Consider the following 27,143-nt stretch of genomic DNA (forward strand, 5'->3'; position numbering starts at 1 on the left):
AACAAGAGTCCGAAATGCAGGTACTTGGGGGAAATCTCAAAAATGACAGAATGATCTCTGTTCTTTTCCAAGGCAAACTATTCAATATCACAGTAATCCAAGTCTATGCCCCAACCAGTAATGCTGAAGAAGCTGAAACTGAACAGTTCTATGAAGACCTACAAGACCTTCTAGAACTAACACCCAAAAAAAGATGTCTTTTTCATGTTAGGGGACTGGAATACAAAAGTAGGAAGTCAAGAGATACCTGGAGTAACAGACAAATTTGGCCTTGGAGAACAAAATGAAGCAGGCCAAAGGCAAATAGAGTTTTGCCAAGAAAATACACTGGTCATAGCAAACACCCTCTCCCAACAATACAAGAGAAGACTCTACACATCAACATTACCAGATGGTCAATACCAAATCAGGTTGATTATATTCCTTGAAGCCAAAGATGGAGAAACTCTATACAGTCAGCAAAAACAAAACTGGGACCTGACTGTGGCACACACCATGAACTCCTAATTGCCAAATTCAGACTTAAATTGAAGAAAACAGGGAAAACTACCAGACCATTCAGGTATAACCTAAGTCAACTCAGTGGAAGTGACAAATAGATTCAAGCGATTAAAACTGATAGAGTATCTGAAGAACTATGGACGGAGGTTCATGACATTTTACAGGAGACAGGGATCAAGACCATTCCCCCCCCCAAAAAATGCCAAAAAAGCAAAATTGTTGTCAGAGGAGGCCTTCCAAATAGCTGAGGCAAGAAGAGAAGCTAAAGGTAAAGGAGAAAAGGAAAGATATACCCATTGGAATGCAGAGTTCCAAATAGCAAGGAGAGATAAGAAAGCCTTCCTCAGTGATCAATACAAAGAAATAGAGGAAAACAATAGAATGGCAAAGACTAGAGATCTTCAAAAAGAGATACAAAGGGAACATTTCATGAAAAGATGGGTACAATAAAAGACAGAAATGGTATGGATCTAACAGAAGAAGAAGATATTCAGAAGGGGTAGCAAGAATACACAGAAGAACTATACTAAAAAGATCTTCATGACCCAGATAACCATCATGGTGTGATCACTCACCTAGAGCCAGATATCTTGGAATACAAAGTCAAATGGCCCTTAGGAAGAATCACTACAAACAAAGCTAGAGGAGGTGATGGAATTCCAGTTGAGCTTTTTTCAAATCCGAAAAGATGATGCTGTGAAAGTGCTGCACTCAATACGCCAGCAAATTTGGAAAATTCAGCACTGGCCACAGGACTGGAAAAGGTAAGTTTTCATTCCAATCCCAAAGAATGGCAATGCCAAAGAATGTTCAAGCTCACCTCACACACTAGCAAAGTAATGCTCAAAATTCTCCAAGCCAGGCTTCAACAGTATATGAACCATGAACTTCCAGATGTTCAAGATAGATTCAGAAAAGGCAGAGGAACCAGAGATCGAATTGCAAAATCTGTTCAATCATAGAAAAAGCAAGAGAATTCCAGAAAAATAGCTACTTCTTCTTCATTGATTATGCCAAAGCCTCTGACTGTGTAGATCACAACAAACTGTGGCACATTCTTCAAGGATGGGAATACCAGACCTCCTTACCTGCCTCCTGAGAAATCTTTGTGCAGGTCAAGAAGCAACAGTTAGAACAAGACATGTAACAACATACTGGTTCCAAATCAGGAAAGGAGTATGTCAAGGCTGTATATTGTCATCCTGCTTTTTTAACTTTTATGCAGAGTACATCATGTGAAATGCCAGACTGGATGAAGCACAAGCTGGAATCAAGATTGCTGGGAGAAATATCAATAACCTCAGACATGCAGATGACACCACTCTTATGGCAGAAAGTGAAGAGGAACTGAAGAGCCCCTTGATGAAAGTGAAGGAGGAGAGTGAAAAAGCTGGTTTAAAACTAAACATTCAAAAAATGAAGACCATGGCATTTGGCCCCACATCTATGGCAAATAGATGGGGAAACAATGGAAACAGTGCGAGAATTTATTTTCCTGGGCTCCAAAGTCACTGCAGATGGTGACTGAATCTATGAAATTAAAAGATGCTTGCTTCTTGGAAGAAAAGTTATAACCAACCTAGACAGCATACTAAAAAGCAGACATTACTTTGCCGACAAAGGTCCGTCTAGTCAGAGCTATGGTTTTTCCAGTAGTCATGTATGGATGTGAGAATTGGGACTATAAAGAAAGCTGAGAGCCAAAGAATTGATTCTTTTGAACTGTGGTGTTGGAGAAGACTCTTGAGAGTCCTTGGACTGCAAGGAGATCCAACCAGTCAATCCTAAAGGAAATCAGTCCTGAATATTCATTAGATGGACTGATGCTGAAGCTGAAACTCCAATACTTTGGCCATCTGATACGAAGAGCTGACTCATTAGAAAAGACCCTGCTTCTGGGAAAGACCAAAGGCAGGAGGAGAAGGGGTCAACAGAGGATGAGATGGTTGGTTGGCATCACCAACTCAATGGATATTAGTTTGAGCAAGCTCTGGGAGATGGTGATGGACAGGAAAGCCTGGCATGCTGCAGTCCATGGGGTCGCAAAGAGTCAGACATGACTGAGTGACTGAACTGAACTGAACTGAGAGAGCAAGGCTCAAAGAAGGTAGATGAACCTTATGCATTCTCTCAAGAATCAAGTACTAAAGGCAATCTAGAGAGGATTAGAGGAGCTCCAGTTAAAGTTTTGTTTCTCCCTCCTCCTAGACTACTCATGATTTTCTTCCCTCCAACTGATGCAGAACCTTCTCTGACCATGTCGTATTCATACCTATAACCCCATTTTCAATCAGAACACCTGATACATAGTCTATGGTATATACATGAGTTTGAACAGGATGGAAAAATTTGAGAATATGATGTCTGATTGTAGTGAGCTAAAGAGACACAGAAGTCAAAGGGAACTATTTGGAACCTGAGACACTGGAAAAATTAGAGTGGGATGAATGTGATGGGAAAACAAACAGAGGAAGAGGTTTGGAAATCTGGCAATTAGTGAAAATAGGGACATCATTTTTTGATCCACCTTCATGGGGAGTCCTGTCTGCTGAAGACCACATCTCTATCTCAGGCAGATCTCTAGATCGGCTCTCCAAATACATATCTTCATGCCCTCAGCCCAGGTATTCAACTGTCTTCTCTCCTTTCAACTGTCCACAAACAATACCCAAATATGTGTCTGTCCTCTGTCCAGATAAGCAGTTTGTTTGTGCTGAGCCTAGAAATTTCCCAAAAGTCATTAGAGACACAATGCAAACATGTTGTGAGCAGTTTTAAATGAGGACATTAGGTTGATTTGTTAATCATATTGTTTGAGTGCTCTTTGTATTTACTGATTTTTTCTTGGTTTGTTTTATCAGGTACAAAATATATGGTAATACTAAATCCTTCCTAAAGTAGTTGTAGATTCAATTTCAGCAAGTCTGTAAACTTTGCTTTATTTTTATTGAATTTATTTTTTAGAGCAGTTTCAGGTTTAAACAAAAACGAGCAGAAGTTACAGAGATTTCCCGTATGCCTCTCGGCCCCACAAATACGTGATCTCCTGCATTATCAATATCCCCCAACAAAGTGACACATTTGTTACAGTGATGAACCCACACTGAAATGTCAATATCACCCAGAGCACATAGTTTATATATGCCTTGCATATTCTATGGGTTTTGAAAAATGTCTAATGAAGTGTAACAAACTTTTAAATAAACAGAATAGGTTCATTGCCCCCAAAATCCCCTGTGCTCCTCCTTCTCATCCTTTACTTGTAACCACTCATCTTCGCACTTTCACTATAATTTTGTTTTTTCCAGAATATATTACAATTGGAATCACGGCCTTTTTGATCTGGCTTTTTACATTTAGCAATAGACATTTACATTTCCTCCGTGTCTTCTCATTTTTTTTGTTATTTTTAATATAAATTTATTTATTTTAATTGGAGGCTAATTACTTTACAACATTGTATTGGTTTTGCCATACATCAACATGAATCCGCCAAGAGTGTACATGTGTTCCCCATCCTGAACCCCCCTCCCACCTTCCTCCCTGTACCATCCCTCTGGGTCATCCCAGTGCACCAGCCCCAAGCATCTTGTATCATGCATCAAATCTGGACTGGTGATTCATTTCACATATGATATTATACATGTTTTAAGGCCATTCTCCCAAAATCATCCTACCTTCTCCCTCTCCCACAGAGTCCAAAAGACTGCTTCTCATTTCATTTCATTCTTTTCATTTTTTTTTTAGAATTGAATAATATTTCATTGTCTAGAAGTATCACAGTTTATTTATCCACTCACCTACTGAAGGATGTCTTGGTTGTCTCCAAGTTTTTGAAATTATAAATAAAGTTTCTATAGATATCTTTGTACTATTTTTTGTGAGGCATAATTTAGGTATAGATACCAAGGAGCATGATTGCTAGTCATATGGGAAAAAAATGTTTAGCTGTGTAAGAATGAAACAATCTCTCAAAATAGCTATGCCATTTGCATTCCCAGAAGCAATGAATAAGCTTTCACACCACACCCTTGTTAGCAATCAGTGCTGTTAGTGATCTGAATTTTAGCCATTCTAATAGGTACACAGGCATATCTCATTTTATTGTGCTTTATGGATATTGTGTTTTTCCCAGATTGAAGTTTGGGGGCAACCTTGCATTAAGCAAGTCTATTGGCACCAATTTTTTTTTTCTCTCCAAAACTCCTGGCAACCATTGATCTTTTTTACAGTCTCCATAGTTTTGACTTCCACTATTTCATATAGTTGGAATCATAAAGTATGTAGCATTATCAGACTGGTCTTTTTCACACAGCAATGTGATATAAGATTCTTCTGGGTCTTTCATAGCTTTATAGCTCAATTCTTTCTTTCTTTCTTTCTTTCTTTTTTTTTTTGCTAAACAATAATAATAACCTAGAGAAAGCAGAGACATCACTTGGTCAACACAGACCCATATAGTCAAAGCTATAAGTTTTCTAGTAGTTATGAATAGATGTGAGAGTTGGACCATTAAAAAAGCTGAATGGTGAAGAACTGATGCTTTCATATTGTGGTGCTGGAGAAGACATTGTCTCTATAAATTAAGTTGGGAAGAACTCATGCCTTAACAATATTAGACATGAAATATCTCTCCATTTATGTAGATATTCCTTGATTTCTTTCATCAGAGTTTTATAGTTTTCCTTATATAGATCTTGCACATATATTATCAGATTTATATATAAGTATATATTTTGTGAGGGTGCTAGTTTAAATGGTATTGTATTTTTAATCTCAAATTCCAATGGCAATAAGCCATTTAATAAGCATATTAAAAGAACAATAGTTTTTGTATGCTAACCCTTATACGCTACAACCTTGCTGTATTCACTTATCAGTTCCAGGAGACTTTTTGTTGATTCTTTAGCATTTTTAACATAGTGTCATCTACAAACAAAGACATGTTTTATTTATTTCTTCCCAATCAGTATATTTTTATTTCCTTATTTTATTAACTAACTCTTCCAATAGGATGTGTGAGAGGAGGGATGAGAGGGAATACCCTTAACCTATTTTTCTTTAAGAGGAAAGCTTCTAGGTTCTTACCATTAAGTGTAATGTTAACTGTAGGGGTTTTTTAATGTCTTTTATCAAGTTTAGTAAGTTCGCCTCTATTCTTAGCTTGCTGGAAATTTTAATAATCAGTAAGTATTGGATTTTGTCAAATGGGTTCTCTCCATGTGGCTTTTCTTCTTAGTTCATTGTAGTATACTACATGAACTGACTCTGAATGTTGAATCTACTTTGCTTACCTGAGGTAAATCCTACATGGTTGTGGTATATAACTCCTTTTTACATTATTAGATTTATTTTGTTAATTTTTTTCATAAGAGATATAGGTTTTTAGTTTTCTTTCTTGTAATGTCCTTAACTAGTTTTGGTATTAGGGTAACACTGACCTCATGAACTAAATTAGGAAGTATTCCTTCTGCTTCTGTCCTCTGAAAGAGATTGTAGATATTTGGTACAGTTTCTTCCTTAAATATTTGGTAGAATTCACCAGTGATCCCACTGGGACTGGTGCTTTCTGTTTTGGATGGTTGTTAATTATTGATTCAATTTTTTAAATAGAAACAGCCCTATTCAGAGTATTTATTTCCTCTCACATAAGCTATAATAGTTTATTGTCTTCCAAGGAATTGATACATTTTATCTAGGCTATCAAATGTGAGAGCAAACAGTTTTTCATAGTACTCTTTTTTTCATCCTCAATGAATTCATATCCATAGAATATGGATATCACAGAATTCATATCCATAACCTCTATTTTATTTCTGATATTAGTAATTTGTGTCTTCCCTTTTTTCACAGTCTGAGTTATTAGTTTTGTTGGTATTTCCAAAGAATCATGTTATACTTTTACTGATTTTTTTCTATTGATTTCCTGTTTTAAATTTTATTGGCTTTTTAGTTCTTATTTCTTTTCTCTTGCTGATTTGGCTGGAATCAAATGGAATTTGATTCCATTTCCTCGGATGGAGACTTAGATTATTGTTTTCATATAATTATTCTTTTGTTATGTATGCATTCAATGTAAATTTCCCTCTAAGCACAGCTTTCACTATAGCCCACATATTTTGATAAGTTGTATAATGAAATGTTTCTTATTTTATTATCCTGTGTTAGTTTGACAGTTATATATTCTTGACTCTTATATTTGAGATTGTTCTAGAAATTGCAACATACACTCTACAAAATCAACAGAATATTTGACCTTCCTCTCAAATACCCCAAGGAACTGAGGGTCCTTTAAATCTATTTGGCAAAAACGCCAGCCTAAATGCATTTGTTATCACGTATTTTAAACCCCACTGTTTTATGCATTTATTTAGATTTTTCCATATATTTATTCCTTTGTTGCTCACCATCTTTTCCTGCATCTCTGACTGATCATTGGTGATATTTTCCTTCTCCTGATAAAACACGCCTTAGTAGTTCCTTCAAAGTGCATTTCCAGGTAACAAATTCTGTTACTGTGCTGTTTTCAATGTTTTTCTTCCACCATAATTCTTTAAGAATATTTTCAACTCTATAGAATCCTACTTTATCAGCTATTTTCTTTCCGTAGGTTTAACCCTCCATCCTACTGCCTTCTGGTTTCCATCAGTGCTGTTGAGGTCATCATTCTCTCTAATTATTATTTGAAGATAAAATCCACTTACCTCAGACAGTCCTCAGAATGGAAGAAGGTAATAGCAAATGAAAAAACTGACAAAGAATTAGTCTCCAAAAGATACAAGCAGCTCATGTAGCTCAATACCAGAAAAATGAACAATCCAATCAAAAAGTGGGCAAAAGACGTAAAAAGACATTTCTCCAAAGAAGACATACACATGGCTAATAAACACATGAAAAGATGCTCAATATCACTCATTATTAGATAAAGGCAAATCAAAACCACAGTGAGGTATCATCTCACATTGGTCAGAATGGCCATCACCAAGTCTATAACTAAATGCTGGAGGAGGTGTGAAGAAAAGGGAATGCTCTTACACTGTTGGTAGGAATGCAAACTAGTACAGCCACTATGGAGAACAGTGTGGAGATTCCTAAAAAACTTGGAATAGAACGGCCATACCACTCAGTAATCCCACTGCTGGACAAACACTCCAAGCAAACCAGAATTAAAAGAGACATATGTACAACAGAGTTCAGTGCAGCAATAGCTGGGACATTTACAATAGCTGGGACATGGAAGCAACCTAGATGTCCATTGACAGATGAATGGATAAGGAAGTTGTGGTACATATACACAATGAAATATTACTCAATTATTAAAAAGGAATGCATGTGAGTCAGTTCTAATGAGGTGGATGGACTTGGAACTTATTATACAGAGTGAAGGAAGTCAGAAAGAGAAAGATAAATACTGTATAATAACACATATATAGGGAATTTAGAAAGATGGTACTGACTATCTTACATGCAGGAAAACAAGAGAGACATAGATGTAAAAAACAGACTTTTGAACTCAGTAGGAGAAGGCAAGAATGGGGTAATTTCAGAGAATACCACTGAAACATGTATATTATCATATGTAAATCAAATGACCAGTGCAAGTTCAATGCATGAAGCAGAGCATCCAAAGTAGGTGCTCTGGGACAACCCAGGACAGGGTGGGGAGGAAGGTGGGAGGGGGGTTCAGGATTGCGGGGGACACCTGTATACCTGTGGTTGATTCATGTTGATGTATGGGAAGCCATTACAATATGTAAAGTAATTATTCTCCAATTAAATTAATTTTTTAAAATCTGCTTGTCTCTAAATACTTTGCTTTTCCTGTTGTATTTTCTGCAGTTTCATTATGATATGTTTGATTATGAATTTCTTTTATTTGTCTTCCTAGGTGTATGCCAAGGTATCCTGAATGTTGTCTTTAATTTGTAATGGAAAAGTTTCACTTGCTTCAAATTTATTTACCTCTTCCATCAGATATTATTTCACTATCTACTAAATTCCTGGAGAATTCAAAGAATTTGTTTAAAAATTTTATCTAGATATTTTAGATAACTCAGTTGGAAAAGTTCTCTTTTTTAATTAATTTATGTTTTGGCTGCACTGGGTCCTTACTGCTGTGCGCAGGCTTTCTCTAGTTGCAGTAAGTGGGGGCTACTCTAGTTGCAGTGCGCATATGCACACTGCATATATCTCATCCATATCCTGTCTTCACTTCCTTTGATATATACTCAGGCCTTCTCATTGTGGTGGCTTCTTTTATTGTGGAGCACAGCCCGTAGGGCACATGGGTTTTAGTAGTTGCAGCACATGGGCTCAGTAGTTGTGGCTTGTGGGCTCTAAGCACAGGCACAGATGTTGTGGTGCTCGATCTTAGTTGCTCTGTGGCATATGGGATCTTCCTGGACCAGGGATTGAACCAGTGTTCCCTGCATTGCAAGGCGGATTTCTAACCACTGTCCACCAGAAAAGCCCAGAAAAGTTGTTTTTTTAATTACTGAGTCTGCCATTAAATTTAGATTCAAATTTTAGTGAAACTGGGGAAGATGAAAAGCACAAAATCAAAATGACTGTAAGATGAGATGACAACTATAATGATCCAATAAAGAAAAAATGAAGGAAAAATCTAAGGCAGAGCTGGTAGGGGATTAAAAAGAATTGCCGAGCTTTGGAAGCACAGAGGGTAACATAACAGGGAGAAAAAATAAATAAACAATTAAAACTCGCAGATTGCGAGCCCTACGGTAACTCCCCCAGCGGAGAAGCAGCGCAGACGCCTGCATCCGCCATTAGCAAGCGGGGGCTGGGCAGGGAGGCGCGGCGTGGGCTGCATCGCTGAGAGTGGGAGTCTGGCCTGAATACCCTGAGCACTATCTGAGCGAAATAATTTGGGCTAGCAAACCAGACTGTGGGATATCTACCATGCGAAAAGCCGGCCCTAACCTAGGACACCGCCAGCCCGCGCACGGAGCAAAGAACTGAACAGAGATAGCCGGCTGCGGACCTTCCCCCTCCGGTGACAGGCAGCCAGAGCTGGAGGGGGGCAATCGCAGCCCCAGAGAGACATTATCTATAAAACTGGCTTCTTTGCTAACTAAAATTTATTGGGGGTCTGGACGGTCAACATCTGCCTGAGAAGGTGCGCCGGTTTTACACCCAGATAACCGAATGGCGGGGAGGCGATAAGTCGCAGCATTGGCGCTCGCCAAACACCTCATCACCTGAGCTGCTCGGACCTGGGAAGAGCACAAAACGCAGGCCCAACTGAGTCTGCGCCTCTGAGGACTACCTGAGTGCCTGAACCTGAGCGGCTTGGACCTGGGAGGTGCATGCAACCCAGGGCCAGCCTCGGATTGTTCCCGGCGGAACAACCTAGAGCCCGAGCAGTGTGGGCAGGGAGGCTACACGCGCCGTGAGTGGGGGCAGACCCAATGTGGCTGAGGCACTGCGGGCGCACGCCAGTGTCATTTGTTTGCAGCATCCCTCCCTCCCTCCCCACAGCGCAACTGAACAAAGAGAAGAAACACAGCTCCACCCACCAGAACACCAACACAAGCTTCCCTAACCAGGAAACCTTGACAAGCCACCTGTACAAACCCACACACAGCGAGGAAACGCCACAATAAAGAGAACTCCACAAACTGCCAGAATACAGAAAGGACTCCCAAACTCAGCAATTTAAACAAGATGAAGAGACAGAGGAATACCCAGCAGATAAACGAACAGGATAAATGCCCACCAAACCAAACAAAAGAGGAAGAGATAGGGAATCTACCTGATAAAGAAATCCAAATAATGATAGTGAAATTGATCCAAAATCTTGAAATTAAAATGGAATCACAGATAAATAGCCTGGAGACAAGGATTGAGAAGATGCAAGAAAGGTTTAACAAGGACCTAGAAGAAATAAAAAAGAGTCAATATATAATGAATAATGCAATAAATGAAATTAAAAACACTCTGGAGGCAACAAATAGTAGAATAACAGAGGTAGAAGATAGGATTAGTGAATTAGAAGATAGAATGGTAGAAATAAATGAATCAGAGAGGATAAAAGAAAAACGAATTAAAAGAAATGAGGACAATCTCAGAGACCTCCAGGACAATATTAAACGCTACAACATTCGAATCATAGGGGTTCCAGAAGAAGAAGACAAAAAGAAAGACCATGAGAAAATACTTGAGGAGATAATAGTTGAAAACTTCCCTAAAATGGGGAAGGAAATAATCACCCAAGTCCAAGAAACCCAGAGAGTCCCAAACAGGATAAACCCAAGGAGAAACACCCCAAGACACATATTAATCAAATTAACAAAGATCAAACACAAAGAACAAATATTAAAAGCAGCAAGGGAAAAACAACAAATAACACACAAGGGAATTCCCATAAGGATAACAGCTGATCTTTCAATAGAAACTCTTCAAGCCAGGAGGGAATGGCAAGACATACTTAAAATGATGAAAGAAAATAACCTACAGCCCAGATTATTGTACCCAGCAAGGATCTCATTCAAGTATGAAAGAGAAATCAAAAGCTTTTCAGACAAGCAAAAGCTGAGAGAATTCTGCACCACCAAACCAGCTCTCCAACAAATACTAAAGGATATTCTCTAGACAGGAAACACAAAAATGGTGTATAAACTCGAACCCAAAACAATAAAGTAAATGGCAACGGGATCATACTTATCAGTAATTACCTTAAATGTAAATGGGTTGAATGCCCCAACCAAAAGACAAAGACTGGCTGAATGGATACAAAAACAAGACCCCTACATATGTTGTCTACAGGAGACCCACCTCAAAACAGGGGACACATACAGACTGAAAGTGAAGGGCTGGAAAAAGATTTTCCATGCAAATAGGGACCAAAAGAAAGCAGGAGTCACAATACTCGTATCAGATAAATTAGACTTTAAAACAAAGGCTGTGAAAAGAGACAAAGAAGGTCACTACATAATGATCAAAGGATCAATCCAAGAAGAAGATATAACAATTATAAATATATATGCACCCAACATGGGAGCACCGCAGTATGTAAGACAAATGCTAACAAGTATGAAAGCAGAAATTAACAATAACACAATAATAGTGGGAGACTTTAATACCCCACTCACACCTATGGATAGATCAACTAAACAGAAAATTAACAAGGAAACACAAACTTTAAATGATACAATAGACCAGTTAGACCTAATTGATAGCTATAGGACATTTCATCCCAAAACAATGAATTTCACCTTTTTCTCAAGCGCACATGGAACCTTCTCCAGGATAGATCACATCCTGGGCCATAAAGCTAGTCTTGGTAAATTCAAAAAAATAGAAATCATTCCAAGCATCTTTTCTGACCACAATGCAGTAAGATTAGATCTCAATTACAGGAGAAAAACTATTAAAAATTCCAACATATGGAGGCTGAACAACACGCTGCTGAATAACCAACAAATCACAGAAGAAATCAAAAAAGAAATCAAAATTTGCATAGAAACGAATGAAAATGAAAACACAACAACCCAAAACCTGTGGGACACGGTAAAAGCAGTCCTAAGGGGAAAGTTCATAGCAATACAGGCACACCTCAAGAAACAAGAAAAAAGTCAAATAAATAACCTAACTCTACACCTAAAGCAACTAGAAAAGGAAGAAATGAAGAATCCCAGGGTTAGTAGAAGGAAAGAAATCTTAAAAAATTAGAGCAGAAGTAAATGCAAAAGAAACAAAAGAGACCATAGCAAAAATCAACAAAACCAAAAGCTGGTTCTTTGAAAGGATAAATAAAATTGACAAACCATTAGCCAGACTCATCAAGAAACAAAGGGAGAAAAATCAAATCAATAAAATTAGAAATGAAAATGGAGAGATCACAACAGACAACACAGAAATACAAAGGATCATAAGAGACTACTATCAACAATTATATGCCAATAAAATGGACAACTTGGAAGAAATGGACAAATTCTTAGAAAAGTACAACTTCCCAAAACTGGACCAGGAAGAAATAGAAAATCTTAACAGACCCATCACAAGCACGGAAATTGAAACTGTAATCAAGAATCTTCCAGCAAACAAAAGCCCAGGTCCAGACGGCTTCACAGCTGAATTCTACCAAAAAATTTAGAGAACAGCTAACACCTATCCTGCTCAAACTCGTCCAAAAAATTGCAGAGGAAGGTAAACTTCCAAACTCATTCTATGAGGCCACCATCACCCTAATACCAAAACCTGACAAAGATCCCACAAAAAAATAAAACTACAGGCCAATATCACTGATGAACATAGATGCAAAAATCCTTAACAAAATTCTAGCAATCAGAATCCAACAACACATTAAAAAGATCATACACCATAAAAAAAAAAAAGAAAGAAAACTATAAAACACTGGTGAAAGAAATCAAAGAGGACACTAATAGATGGAGAAATATACCGTGTTCATGGATCGGAAGAATCAATGTAGTGAAAATGAGTATACTACCCAAAGCAACCTATAAATTCAATGCAATCCCTATCAAGCTACCAACATTATTTTTCACAGAGCTAGAAAAAATAATTTCACAATTTGTATGGAAATACAAACAACTTCAAATAGCCACAGCCATCTTGAGAAAGAAGAATGGAACTGGAGGAATCAACCTGCCTGACTTCAGGCCCTACTACAAAGCCACAGTCATCAAGACAGTATGGTACTGGCACAAAGACAGAAATATAGATCAATGGAACAAAATAGAAAGCCCAGAAATAAATCCACACACTTATGGACACCTTATCTTTGACAAAGGAAGCAAGAATATACAATGGAGAAGAGACAATCTCTTTAACAAATGGTGCTGGGAAAACTGGTCAACCACTTGTAAAAGAATGAAACTAGAACACTTTCTAACACCATACACAAAAATAAACTCAAAATGGATTAAAGATCTAAACATAAGACCAGAAACTATAAAACTCCTAGAGGAGAACATAGGCAAAACACTCTCCGACATAAATCACAGCAGGATCCTTTATGACCCACCTCCCAGAATATTGAAAACAAAAGCAAAAATAAACAAATGGGACCTAATTAAACTTAAAGGCTTCTGCACAACAAAGGAAACTATGGAAAAAAAAAAAAGAATTGAGATTTAGGAGTGATTGAAAAGGATAATTTGAAAGGACATGAAACTACATTCACATTAGGAGGAAGGAGGATGTGTAGGATTATAACAGTGACATTCAGTAGGACAGGAAATACAATAAGAGAGGAAACCTGAATTATGTGTGAAGTTGAAACGTGAAATCTCATCTCATATAATATGTCTCAAAGATAGTGGGGTTAAAAATATAATGAGAAAACATTGAATATGAGAGTATTTGGTTCTACATACACACATTAAGATGGCATCAGTAGATAAAGAGAATTTGACTATACATATATATAGCTTACAATATAACATATATATATAATATAATAATGTTAACTAGTGTCAGATGAAGAGTGAGAAGAGGGTGACAAGTATAAACCAGCTAAGAAGTACATTTTATTTATTGAGATATAATTAACATACCTTGCATAAGTCTAAGGTATACAAGGTGCTGATATGATACATTTTTATATTGCCATATGACCAAATAGAGTTAGCTAACACCTCTATCACATCACAGTATCATTTCTTTATTGTGGTGAGAACAATTAAGATAAAGTCCCTTGGCAACTTTGACGTTTATAATACAGTATATTCTTTATAATCACTATGTGTGCTATGCGCTGTGCTTAGTCACTCAGGCATGTTTGACTCTTTGTGACCCCATGGACTGTAGCCCACCAGGCTCCTATGTCCACGAGGATTCTCCCTATCTGGGAAAATACCAGCGGATCTTCCCAACCTAGGGATCAAACCCAGGTCCTCCTGCATTGCGGGTGGATTCTTTACCATCTGAGCCACCAGGTAAGCCTAGATGTCTAGGACTTATTTATCTACTGATGGCACATTTGTACCTTTAAACAGTATCTCCCCAATTCCTACACCTTCCAACCCTGGTAACCACCATACTACTCTGTTGTTACAACTTTGGCTTTTTTAGATTCCACATGTAAATGATATTAACAGAATTTCTCTTTCTTGGTCTGACTTATCTCACTTAGCGTAATGCACTCAAGGTCCATCTGTGTTGTCATGCACAAATGGCATGATTTCCCTCTTTCTCATGACTATATAAAATTCCATTCTGTGTCTATCTGTGCATACGTGTGCATGCTGTATCACATATCGTTTATCCATTAAGCCATAGACTGACACTAAGGCTGTTTCCATATATTGGCTATTGTGAATAATGATGCAGAAAACATGGGGGTATATATATCTCTTCAATATCCTGTCTTCACATCCTTTGCATATATACCCAGGAGTGGAATTGCTGAGTAATATTGTGATCCTACTTTTCATTTTTGAGGAAACTCTACAACCCTTTCCATAGTGGCTAAACCAACTTAAATTTTCAGCCAACAGTACACAAGGGTTCCCTTTTTTCCACACCCTCCTAGCATTTATTATTTGTAGACTATATGATGATGGCCATTATGATTGGTTTGAGGTAATACCTCATTATTGTTTTAATTTGCATTTCCCTAACATTAACAATGTTGAGTTACTTTTCATGTGCCTGTTGATCATCTGTATGTCTTCTTTGGAGAAACATCCATTTATTCTTTGTCTATTTTTTCCTAATATTCTTTTAATGTAGCTATCCAGTTTTTCCAACACCACTTATTGGAATTATCTTTTTCCCATTGTTTTCAAACCTGGTTTGTCATAGATTATTGACCATTAGTGTGTTGGTTTATTTCTGAGCTCTCTATTCTGTTCCATTGATCTGTGTTTGCTTTTATGCCAATATCATGCTGTTTTGATTAACATAGCTTTATAGTATAGTCTGAATAGGGAATGTGATACATCCAGCTATTTTTTGTCTCCAGTCAGTTTTGGCAATTAAGTCTTTTGTGGTTCCAAAAATTTTTTAGAATCATTTTGTTGTACTTTTGTGAAAGTGTCCTGGGTATTTTGATAGTGATTGCATTAAATCTATAGATTGCTTTGGATAGTATGGACATTTTAAACAACATTAATCCTTCTAATTAAGGAACACAGGATGTCTTTCCATTCCTTTTTATCATTTTCAAATTCCTTCAGAGTATAGGTCTTTCACCTTCTTGGTTAAGTTTATTCCCTGGTATTTTATCCTTTTTAGTCTGATCATAAATGGGATTGTTCCCTGAATTTCTTTTTCTGATAGTTCATTATTAGTGTATGAATTTTATTAGTGTAAAAAGCAACAGGTTTCTGCAAATTAAGCACAGAATTCTGCATATTAACATGCCACAGGCTAACTGAGTGTCTTATCTTCACACAGCCATGTACATAGCACAGTCTATGCCCAATGAACCCCTACTCAGAGGCAAAAATGGGCAAGATCTCCAAAAGTTGCTCAGGGAAGTAGGACTGGCAGTTAAATACTAGTTGTCAAAGCTGCAGGAACACCTGGATGTGACTTCTACCCATGCCTTACAACACCTAGAAGAAAAAGACCTCCAGAAACTGAAATGCCAGGTGCCACATTCCTGGGAGAAAAGGGCCCTGGAGAAACTGCTTAACCAGTCATACTCAAATACTCTTTCAGAGTTATAGGAGCCTCATGTGGAATCAGTAAAGAAAAGGCAGAAGGCAGAATGGACACTGAAGAAATTAAGAGAGATGCTTTCAGAAGGAAGGCAGTGACAAGATGAGGCAGAAAGGAAAAAGGAAGTGGAGCTGAGGCAGGCAATGGAGATCCGAAAGAGTTTTGTCCAGTTCCTGAAAAGCCCTAAGAGAAGTCATGGAAGACACGGAGAGACAACTCAACATAAAGGGGGAACTGTCTCACAGGAAAAGTCTCACAGATAGAGAACTGGTGAGACATGCATCTGGAGGACTAGCCCTAGAGGGAATTTACAAAACCAGTGACCAAAGGTCTCTTATAAAGAAGAAAGAGGAGCTACTCTGTGTCCCCAAGGACTTTGTACTCCGTGGCCCTGAGCAGGGTACACGGATGGAAATGAAGGAATTTACATCTTCTCAAGAAGAATCCAAGTTCACTCAGACTGTAGAGAAGCTGGGCTTCAGTGTATCAGCCTTAGCAAAGTGTGGAGGTTGGGGAATTAGCCTGAAAGCTGGTATGGATCAGAGCATGCATTCAGAATCCAAGAAAACACAACAGTCACATTCTACACACTCTTATTTCTGCTCAACCAAGTTCATCTATATCCCACTGGCCTCCTTCTACTTTCCGGTTGACCAGCTCCAACTTTCCAATGCTGCTCTCGAGGAATTAAAATATATTGAAAACCTTCTGAGTCAGTCAGAAGACTCAGACGAACTATGCTTGCTGAGGCATAGGACTGAAGCCTTCTTCCAGAGGTATGGGTCTCATGCTAACCAGGGCCCTCTGCACCTGGGAGGAATCTACTGGTGGAAAGCCATTTCAGAGGGTTTCCAAAAAGAGCAGCTGGCAGAAGTGAAACAGCAAGCAGCACAGGCCCTGAATATTTACATAAAGGGCAGTTACAGTGGCTTTGGAGTGAACATTGGTACAGGTCTGGATATGTCAGACTCACATCTGAAAAAAGCCTCTCAGAAAACAACCTTCCAAAATCTCCAAACTGAAGTTCAGTTATCTGTGGCCCAGACAGGTGGCCCACCAGAAGCAAATGGCTTTTTTGACTGGAAAGCTGGTCTAGTTGCCAATAATCAAACCTGGTGTGTCATTGACCGTGGACTTCAGCTGGTACCTGTTTGGGACATTGTTCTCTCTAGCCACAGAAGTGATTTTAAGGATCCTCATAAATTAGCTAACTGCCTGAAAGCCCACTATACTGTTCTGAATGAACTCACTGCCCAGATCCAGGAGAGAGAATTACTGAGCATTGAGAAGGAGGCTAGGATTTTCCTAGAGGATGTGAAATCCTGGAAAGTTTTTGATCCTGAAGAACAGCTTAAAAGGCTGATAAATTTCATGCAAAGATTGAGTCAAAAAACTGGAAGTTATACCACTTGGACTAATATATGCCTAAAAGACAGGGGTCTGCAGAATTTTCTAGTAAACATGGTAAACTTTTGCAAAAAATCTTCCATTTATGGAACTACATTTATTAAATCTCAGTTGAGCCATCTTTTGGATCCTCACATCTATATAGTAACAAACTTTCCTCAGGCTCATTCCATTATGGAGTGGATATTTCAGTCAGAACCAAAGGAAGACAATGTCCAGATCACGCAATTTTCTGAGTTAATTGAAATATTTAAAAAAGCACAGAAGGGTCTTAGGGAAGTAAAGGCGAACTCTGAATCTACAGAGTTAGTAGAGGAAGCTCAAAGGAAGCTGACTTATGAGGTCAGCTTGTCTCTAGGTTGTTTCTTGAAATACCTCCGAGAAACAGGGAAGCCAGACACACACATTTTGCTACTTTTGATAGCATCTGGTGCAGGATATCATGTGGTTGACAATATATTTCAGTATCTCCTGGGGCATGATGAGTTAGACTTCCTATTGGAGAAAACGCAAACTGCACCAAATAAATACCAAGAGCTCAAAAATATTTGCAACTACAGGGCTCAGGCATTCCTGGTGCTCACAGGTCTGACAGCAACAACGGGTATCAAAGCTGTTTCTCAGGAGGAGAAAACACAATGCTTGGCATTGATCAAACATCACATGGGACAATCTTTGACTAAAGAAGTTGTATATGTCCTCACCAACCGTGGAGATCATGATTGGCAAAACCTAGACAAAGACTTGAGACTGCTCGTTGATGGGAAATATGAGGATGCTGTCTCTTCATTGCAAGTGGAGGAGGTGATAAAAGAATTGCAAAGTGTCTTCCATGAAAAGAAAGAGCCCCACGAACCACATGATAATGAAAAGAAAAAGAAGGAAGTCATAGAAAATGGAGCCTTCCAAGATTTACTCCAGCGTCTAGGCCTAGAACACTACTACCCAAGAAAAATGAGCAGAGCTAACTTCCAACTGATCCACAAGACTTCTGTGTACAACACCCAGCCCTGCTCTGAAAGAGAACTTCCCTTCTATTTCCTACAGAAGCTATTGATGCTGGATTATGGGCTGAGATACCTGATCATCAAACATGAAGACTACACAGAGAACCAAGTCTATTCAAGCACCTCAAATCAAGAAAAGGAGGCTTTTGATCCATATGAAGATCTACCTGAAGAAAGTGCTCATCCTACTAAGCCTTCAGCAGCCACTAATGCCAGACCCTATGTTCACCCTATGGATGTTCAGATGGCAATTCTTCACTGTGCAGATGATTTTGCCAGACAATATATTTTGGACAAACTTTCCATTTGTCAGTTTGCCCTCCCCCTTCTCATACCTAATCCTTGCAATGCTCAAATTGAATTCTCTCTTTGGTCTCTCAGACAAATTCGAAGGAGCTGGCAGCAACTAGGGAAATCAATAAAAGAGGAGAAGGACAATTACACGAATCAACAGATGTGTCGTGTTTCTGCCCCCATTGTGTCCTTTATTAGAGTTGGAACTGGCTTCTCTGCTTCCAAATCACAGATCATGAACTGTCTTCTCAGTGAACGCAAACATGATGTCTTTTTTCACCGACACTGCAAAGGCAGCAGCAGAGACTGTCTCTTGATGGGAGGAGTGGTGGAAGTCGCCTGGTTCTGTCCTGGGGGGGAAGAGCAGGACAGATTTGACAACTGCTTGACCTTTACGAATCTTCACGGAGATGCAAAGGAATATGAGAAGCAACTCGCCTTTTTGAAGGAAGTCTCTTCCATAATTGTGGTCCTCATGTCAACTTCTGATGACAATAAAGGAAACCGAAAAATAGTCAGTGACATGTGTCAGTCAACAAAACCTTTAATCTTCTTGCTTGATGATAAAGGAAAAGTCACAGTCAATACTTCTGGCCCAAGAGTGAGAATTGGGATCCAGAACAGAAATGAGGCAGAATTAATAGGGGAGCTCACAACTACAATCAGACGTTTGCTGGAGCTCTGTAACACTGCACTCAGCTTGGAGAACTGTGCCCAAGTTGCTCGCAAGCAAGGAATGCTTATTGATGAAGACCAGAGAGATTGCAAGGAAGCCAAAGAAAAGGCAGAGGCTCTTATGACCCTATTGAGAGAAATGGAAATATCTCAGGTCAAGGAAAACTTACTACCTCTTCAGGGAAAACTGTGGCAACTTTGGTGTAAAAAGGACAAAGAACTCTATCATCTGAGAGAAAAGGGGAATCGCAGCATTGAACAACACAAAAGTGAGACTGAGACAGAAAAACAAATGTTAAGACGCAAACAGTTGAGAAAAGCCTTTCCTCTCAATGCTTTAATGCGTTCTGTCCTTGAAATTCTCCAAAATCATTCAGAAACTCACACCAAACTTTACTTCCTCCAATGGCTGAATGTAGCTTTGGACAACCTGACTGCAAGACACTTGGAAAATCTAAATGAGAAGAAAAAGGCATTGGTTCAAAAAGAAAAGCAAGAGGCCCCAAAGAGTAGCTCTCTGAAAGACTGGCAAAATGACATAGAAGCTATTTCCAGAGAGATTAATGACTGTACCTTGGGAATTGAGCACATTCTCAGAGAAGCTGGCCAGATCTATGAAGCTCTGGAAGAAGCTTCACCCATGAAAGATACCCTATTTCTCTCCCTTCCCCACATTGCTGCAGATCTGATGATATCTGGTGTTCCCATTGAGCTAATGGATGGGGATGTTTCATATGTGCCCCTGAGGTGGGTGGCAGCTGTTTTTGACAAGCTCTCTGAGAAACTTGGAAACAAGCAGCTCTTTGTTCTCTCTGTCCTTGGCCTGCAGAGTTCAGGGAAGTCCACCCTGCTGAATGCCCTTTTTGGGCTGCAGTTCACTGTCAGTGCTGGGAGGTGTACCCGGGGGGCCTACATGCAGCTTCTGAAAGTGGAGGAGACATTCACAGCTGAACTTGGCTTTGACTTTGTGCTTGTTGTGGACACAGAGGGACTTCGAGCCCCAGAACTCAGCAACAAGTCCCAGAATCATGACAATGAGTTGGCAACCTTTGTCATCGGACTTGGAAACTTGACTCTGATCAATATTATGGGGGGAAATCCATCAGAAATGCAAGATATTCGACAAATAGTTATCCAAGCTTTTCTGAGAATGAAACAAGTGAAAATCTCTCCCAGTTGCCTCTTTGTCCATCAGAATGTGGGGGAAGTTACAGCTAAAGACCAAACTATGGAAGGAAGAAGGCAGCTTGAGGAGAGATTGGATGAACTAGCAGCAATAGCAGCTGCAGAAGAGCAGTGCTCCGATGTAACCTGCTTTAGTGATGTGATTAAGTTTGACGTCAATACCCACATCTACTACTTTGCTCACCTCTGGGATGGCAATCCCCCAATGGCCCCTCCCAATCCTCGCTACAGCCACAATGTTCAGGAACTAAAAAGTAGAATTCTTGTGACTGCCCAACAGGAATCTAGGGGAAGCATCATGAAGATATCAGATGTAAAATTCCGAGTTCAAGATTTGTGGAGAGCCCTACGGAATGAGAACTTTATTTTCAGTTTCAGGAACACTCAAGAAGTCATGGTCATGAGCAAACTGGAAACCATGTATAACTCCTGGACATGGGAGCTGAGGAGTCATGTGCAGAGATTACAGGATGAGCTGATTAGCCAGATTCAGAATGGAAAAATCCAGACACTTGAAACATATACCCTGGAGGCTCCAGTTACAGAGATATATGAAGCCATCAAGCAAAAACTTGAAAAATATTTTAATAAAGACCCAGATAGTGAAGTGCTGGTTCAGTGGAAAGGAAATTTTGAAAATAAACTAATAACCCTTAAACAGGCACTAATTTTAGATGGCCAGAGAAAAGCCAAAGAACTGATTAGTTTTAAAAAAAAATCAGGAAAAACCGGGTAACAAAAAGTCAGGTTATGAAAAGGAATTATTGGAAAAAAGCCGGAAGTTGGCTTTATCGCTGAGTGGCACCGAATTGAGTGAGGAAGAGCTCCATGAGGAATTCAACCCACTTTGGGAAAAATGGGTCTATGATGTGTCCTCAAGTCTCCCTCTAGCTGTAGAGCCTGAAATTGAAGTGGATTATGAAAATATCCTTTTGGATTATTTCAAAAAGGAAAAAGACATAGTAAGCATACTGAAGAACTATTCTGGAGAAAAGTTTGAAATCAACTATGACAAACATGTTAAGATGAACAGGAATTTTTGGGGACTCACTACAATGACAATAGAGACCCAGGATATACACTCCATAAATATGACTACTGACTGCATTATTTCAAAAGTTAATGAAACTGTTAACAAAATATCTCAGCAAAAGCATGATTACAATCCAACTTATTTCCACGAAATCCTGAGAATAATACATGAGGAGATGAAGTCTGCACCCACTCAGAAAAGATACACATTTACAAAAAAATATGAAATAGACTTATCATTGTGTTTATTCCAAAGAGCTTCAGTGAAGTTTAAGGAGATGCACAAGGCATTCAAGAGGGCAAATGATCCTGTACACTATCTGCAAAGCAAGAAAGATGATTTCTTCATGAGCTTTAAGATCTCTTGTCAAGGAGCAACTTCAATTAAAACATTTGTTGATTTTCTGTGGAAGAAACTCACACCTGCTGTCTCCAGCACCATAAGGAAAAACACGGCCCTCAAAATTGCTGGGGACATTCGAACCACCTGCCGGGCATTCAATGAAAACAGAGCTAACCTGGAGAAACACATTCTCATCTCTCTGGCAGAAGAGGAAAATTTTGATAACTACTGCCAGTACCTTCATAATCCAGAATCATTTTTTAAGAATTACATTGAAAACCATGTTAAAAGATATTTGTCTGACACAGGAAGTAAAAAAATAAAGACTTTTCTACAAATGAGTTTACATGACATCAAAAATGCCACCCTCTCAGCTATACATGCATCTACAGCAATAGCTAAAGATAAAAGCAGCACAGTGTCTGGGTGGTTAGATTTGTTCTGTGATCACCTGGGGAGTACCTTGACTTTTCCACGAAAAGACTTGATAAGCATTGAACACCAGGAGATAAAAGATATTGAGTTTATCAAAGAGGCCATGAGTAAAGCTTTGGATCCTGAAATGAAGAAGGTAGAACAGAACTGTTTGTCTAAACTTGTAGAAGAAATGATTCCTGAAATCCAGAAAATGCTCTTTGAACATCTCTGTGGCTGCTGGAAACAGTGTCCCTTCTGTAAAGCAATTTGTACAAACACAATCCCTACCCATGAAGGAGACCACAGTGTTCCCTTCCACCGTCCACTAATTCTCAGTGGAACGTTGTGGTATCAAACAGACCATTTTACCATTAATAACTGTACTACTCTGTTAGCAAGTGATCGTATTTTTGTTTTGAATGATGGCAGAAGGATCCCATATAAGACCTATCGACAAGCAGGAGGGGAATATGCCACATGGAGCATCACCCCAGACACATTCACCCAGCCATACTGGAAATGGTTTGTCTGTCACTTCAGATCAAAGCTAGAAGAAAAATATCACAAAAGACTTTTCAATGAAGGTGAAATTCCTGATGCCTGGAACAAAATCACAAAGCAGGATGTGCTTGATGACTTGAAAAAATTTTAATACTCAATGACCAGATAAGAGTTCCAGTATCTAAACAAAAAAGGCACATTACCAGAACAAGCCTAAAATACCACCCACTCAGAATGAAACCTTCCTTGTATCAATTTTTTTTCAAATGAAACATCTAAAACTAAATCAATCATAACAAAAGTTAAAGATTTCTTGAGTAAGAACCTTATTTTTCTTTGCCTCAATTCCTTCTTCTTTAAAAACAGATAACATATATATGAGTACATGATGAAATCAAATAAAGTCCATTTAATATACCAACTGCATATTTTATATTATTATTCTGAATGCTTTTATTTTAAAATATGTAATGTTGGTGTTCTTTGGAAGGAATGATGCTAAAGCTGAAACTCCAATACCTTGGCCACCTCATGTGAAGAGTTGACTCATTGGAAAAGACTCTGATGCTGGGAGGGATTGGGGGCAGGAGGAGAAGGGGACCACAGAGGATGAGATGGCTAGATGGCATCACCGACTCGATGGATATGAATTTGAGTGAACTCCAGGAGTTGGTGATGGACAGGGAGGCCTGGCGTGCTGCAATTCATGGGGTCACAAAGAGTCGGACACGACTGAGCGACTGAACTGAACTGAACTGAATGTTATATAAAGCTTCAAGAAAGTCATTTTCACAGAGGGAAATTAAAATCATTGCAGGCTGCTACAAAATCTATAGAATAAGTATATGAATATTTTTATCAATATACGGTTATTCACTGGAAGTTACAAATTCTTTTCATTTCTAAGTGTATTTTTTTCACTATGAAATTGTGAGGAAGAGTTTTTAATGCTTGACTGCAAAAACATTCATAGGAAATTCAAGATATCCAATTCTCAAATATAATGCCATTTAGAGCTATTCTATTACAGGAATAAAAAATAAAAAATCAGAAACTTGGCCAGGATAGAGCCTGCATCAATTCAGGAAACAATATTAAACAAATATGAAAAATAGAAGTTAAATAACTTTTTGTAATTTAACCATTTTTCTCTTCTTCCTGGGCACTTTGGCCCTTGCCTGTGCATGTTTTCTACAAAAAGGTAAAGAAAAAATTCACAGGAGTTTAGGTATTCAAAGCCTAGAGCTCTGTACAAATCTGAGACAGATCCGTTTATGGAACAAGATTTATGACCAGGGAAAAATGGCCATTTTAATCAAGGCTGTGGGACAGGTAGGGGCTTCCCTTGTAGCTCAGTCAGTAAATAGTCTACCTGCAATGCAGGAGACCCGGGCTTGATTTCAGTGTCGAAAAGATCCCCTGGAGAAGGAAATGGCAACCCACTTCAGTATTCTTGCCTGGAAAATTCCATACACAGAGGAGCCCGATGGGCCACAGTCAATGAGGCCGCAAAGAGTTGGGCAGGACTGAGCACCAGCACGTGCTTTAAAAAAGAGGGAAATTTGCACTAAGAAGATTTTCACTTAGGTCTCTAAGTGAATGAAGTGTACTACAGACTATTACGGACTAATTATTTCTGTCATCCCTAAATCCATAGGGATTTAAGACAGACTTATATGTCTTTTCATTTGGAGGAAGTATCAACATTGAAGGCAAAAGGAGAAGAAGGCAGCAGAGGATGAGATGTTTAGATACATCACTGAGTTTGAGCAACCTCCAGGAAACAGCAATAACAGTAGTTAACATGGAGGCTGGGGCTATCTGCTCATGATCACTAGTGTCCTCTACTCCTGAATAAGACGCTAAATTTCCCCAAGGTCCATGGGATACAGATTGGATCCTCTGCCCAACAGAGTTTCCTCACCCCTCCCACGCCCCACCCCTCCCACCACCCACTTCAGCAGAGACAACTGGAAATATACTGCCAGAAGCAGGAATGAGGGGAAAGTCAAAGAGCTTACCCTGGGATGTCAGCAAAACAGGTCAGCAAACAGTACACTATCAGATCATTAAGTGTATGGGGGCATTCTGAAGACTCCACAAAAGCATAACCACAACAAGCCCCTATTGTATATTCAACAACTAAAAGACAAATCACAAATAACACCAGCTACCCTTCAGCTCTCATCCCTCAAACCAAATAATGAGAGTAGGAGGAGGAAAGAAAGTAAAGAAATGAGAAAAAGAAAACAGGTCATGACACACTCCCTCCAGTTCTATGAAATTGTACATCAGGCCTGAACTTGATGGAGGTGGTGAAATGTGGTCAAGGAGCCAGCTTAGGATTTAATGAGAGATGAAAGTTTTGATAGTAGATAGGACTAAACTTTTTGATGCCTAAGATTTTAGATATTCTAATACCAAAAGTGACTAGAAAAATCACTTTCCCAGGAATATTACCAGGAATGGGGGTGGGGAGAACAAAAATAATATGGTGGCAAGCAAGGGCAGAGATAAATAAAGGAATATTCCAATTATACACCACTGAGTCCAGCTCATTCAATGAACAGTTTACACACAGATGAAGAAAAATGAGGAAGAGGGGCAAGAGGAGAAATAAACTGGCAACACAGATGAGTCTCTCCTGGAAAAGGAAGGGACTGCTTCCAGGAGATGTTTTCAATTACTTCTCACTATTAACTAGTACAATATTGTGATATAATAATAAAGATATATGCAGTCTTTGTCCAGGTTTCTGGAGAAGAGCTCCTAGAATTCTTGGAACTTCATGAGTTACACGGATGAGAGGAGCCTCTTTTGTTACTCCTAAAAAGTCCTTGTCAAGAATACTTGAGTTTATGTTAATAAGGTGACTCTGTATGAGCCCCCTAGATAGTTTCAGGATGGAGGTTGCCTTCCAAAGAAACCATGTGATAAGAGGATTGGAACTTTCAGCTCCAAATCCCCTCACACCTCCAGGAGGAAAACTGGATAGAGACTGAGATAATCTGGAGTTGCCGATGATTTAATCATGCTTATGTCATAGGACCCCCATAAAACCATAAGGGAAAGGGTTTGCAGAGCTTCTAGGGTGGTGAACATCCCCACATGCAGAAAGGTGGTGTACCCCAACCTCCACAGTCACAGAAGCCTTGTGTTCAGGACACTTCCACACCTCATATTATTTGCCTCTTAATCAGGTTCTTCATGTATATATTTTCTAACATCCTTTATAAGGATACATAACTATATATCCTATATATATTTAGCTGTAAATAAGAAAAGTTCTTGATTTCCATGTGCAGTCACAGCAAATTTTCAGACTAGAAGAGTGTGTCATGGGGATCCCAAGTTTTAAGACAAGTCACATAAATTGTGGGTAACTAGGGACCCAATATTTGCAATTGCTATCTGAAGTGGGAGGGCAGTCTTGTGGGGCTGAGCCCTTAACCAGTGATGTCTGAACTAACTCCAGGTAGTTAGTGTCAGAACTGAATCAAATTGTAGGACACCCAGTTGGTATCTGCACAGAGTTAGAGAACTGTTTGGTAGGGAAAACCCACATTTTTAGTGCCAGAAGTGTTCTATGGTTTTGAATAGATCTTAGTAATTATAACTAGACTTACATTGAAGAAAGTAGGGAAAATCACTAAGCAATTCAGGTATGACCTAAACCAATTCCTTACAATTTTACAGTGAAGTGACAAATAGATTCAAGGGATTAGATTTGATACAGAGTGCCTCAAGAACTATGGATGGAGGTTTGTAACATTGTACAGGAGGCAGTGATCAAGATCAGAGCCAAGAAAAAGAAATGCAAAAAAGCAAAATGGTCATCTAAGGAGGCCTTTCAAATAGCTGAGAAAAGAAGAGCAGCTAAAGGCAAAGGAGAAAAGGAAAGATACAACCCTCTGAAGGCAGAGTTCCAAAGAATAGCAAGGAGAGATGAGAAAGCCTTCCTAAGTGGTCAGTGCAAAGAAATAGAGGAAAACAATAGAATGGGAAAGACTAGAGATCTCTTTAAGAAAACTAGAGACACCAAGGGAATATTTCATGCCAAGATGGGCACAATAAAGGACAGAAATTGTATAGACCTAACAGAAGCAGAAGATATTAAGAAGAGGTAGCAAGAA

At 38.9% G+C, this 27,143-nt stretch overlaps 1 pseudogene across 1 annotated transcript in view; it reads left to right on the plus strand.

Moving 5' to 3' along the window:
* The window catches only part of LOC147357873 (interferon-induced very large GTPase 1-like), a 59,805-nt pseudogene extending 36,377 nt beyond the window's left edge, over positions 1 to 23,428 (plus strand). Inside the window, exon 3 of the transcript XR_015142117.1 lies at positions 15,883 to 23,428. The product of XR_015142117.1 is annotated as an interferon-induced very large GTPase 1-like (transcript). The remainder of the gene's footprint in view (positions 1 to 15,882) is intronic.
* Positions 23,429 to 27,143: the final 3,715 nt, after the last annotated feature.

The sequence above is a fragment of the Bos grunniens genome, chromosome 15 (genome assembly GCF_055505025.1).
Source record: "Bos grunniens cultivar Pamir isolate PY7600 chromosome 15, Bosgru_T2T1.0, whole genome shotgun sequence".
Lineage (NCBI taxonomy): Eukaryota > Metazoa > Chordata > Mammalia > Artiodactyla > Bovidae > Bos > Bos grunniens.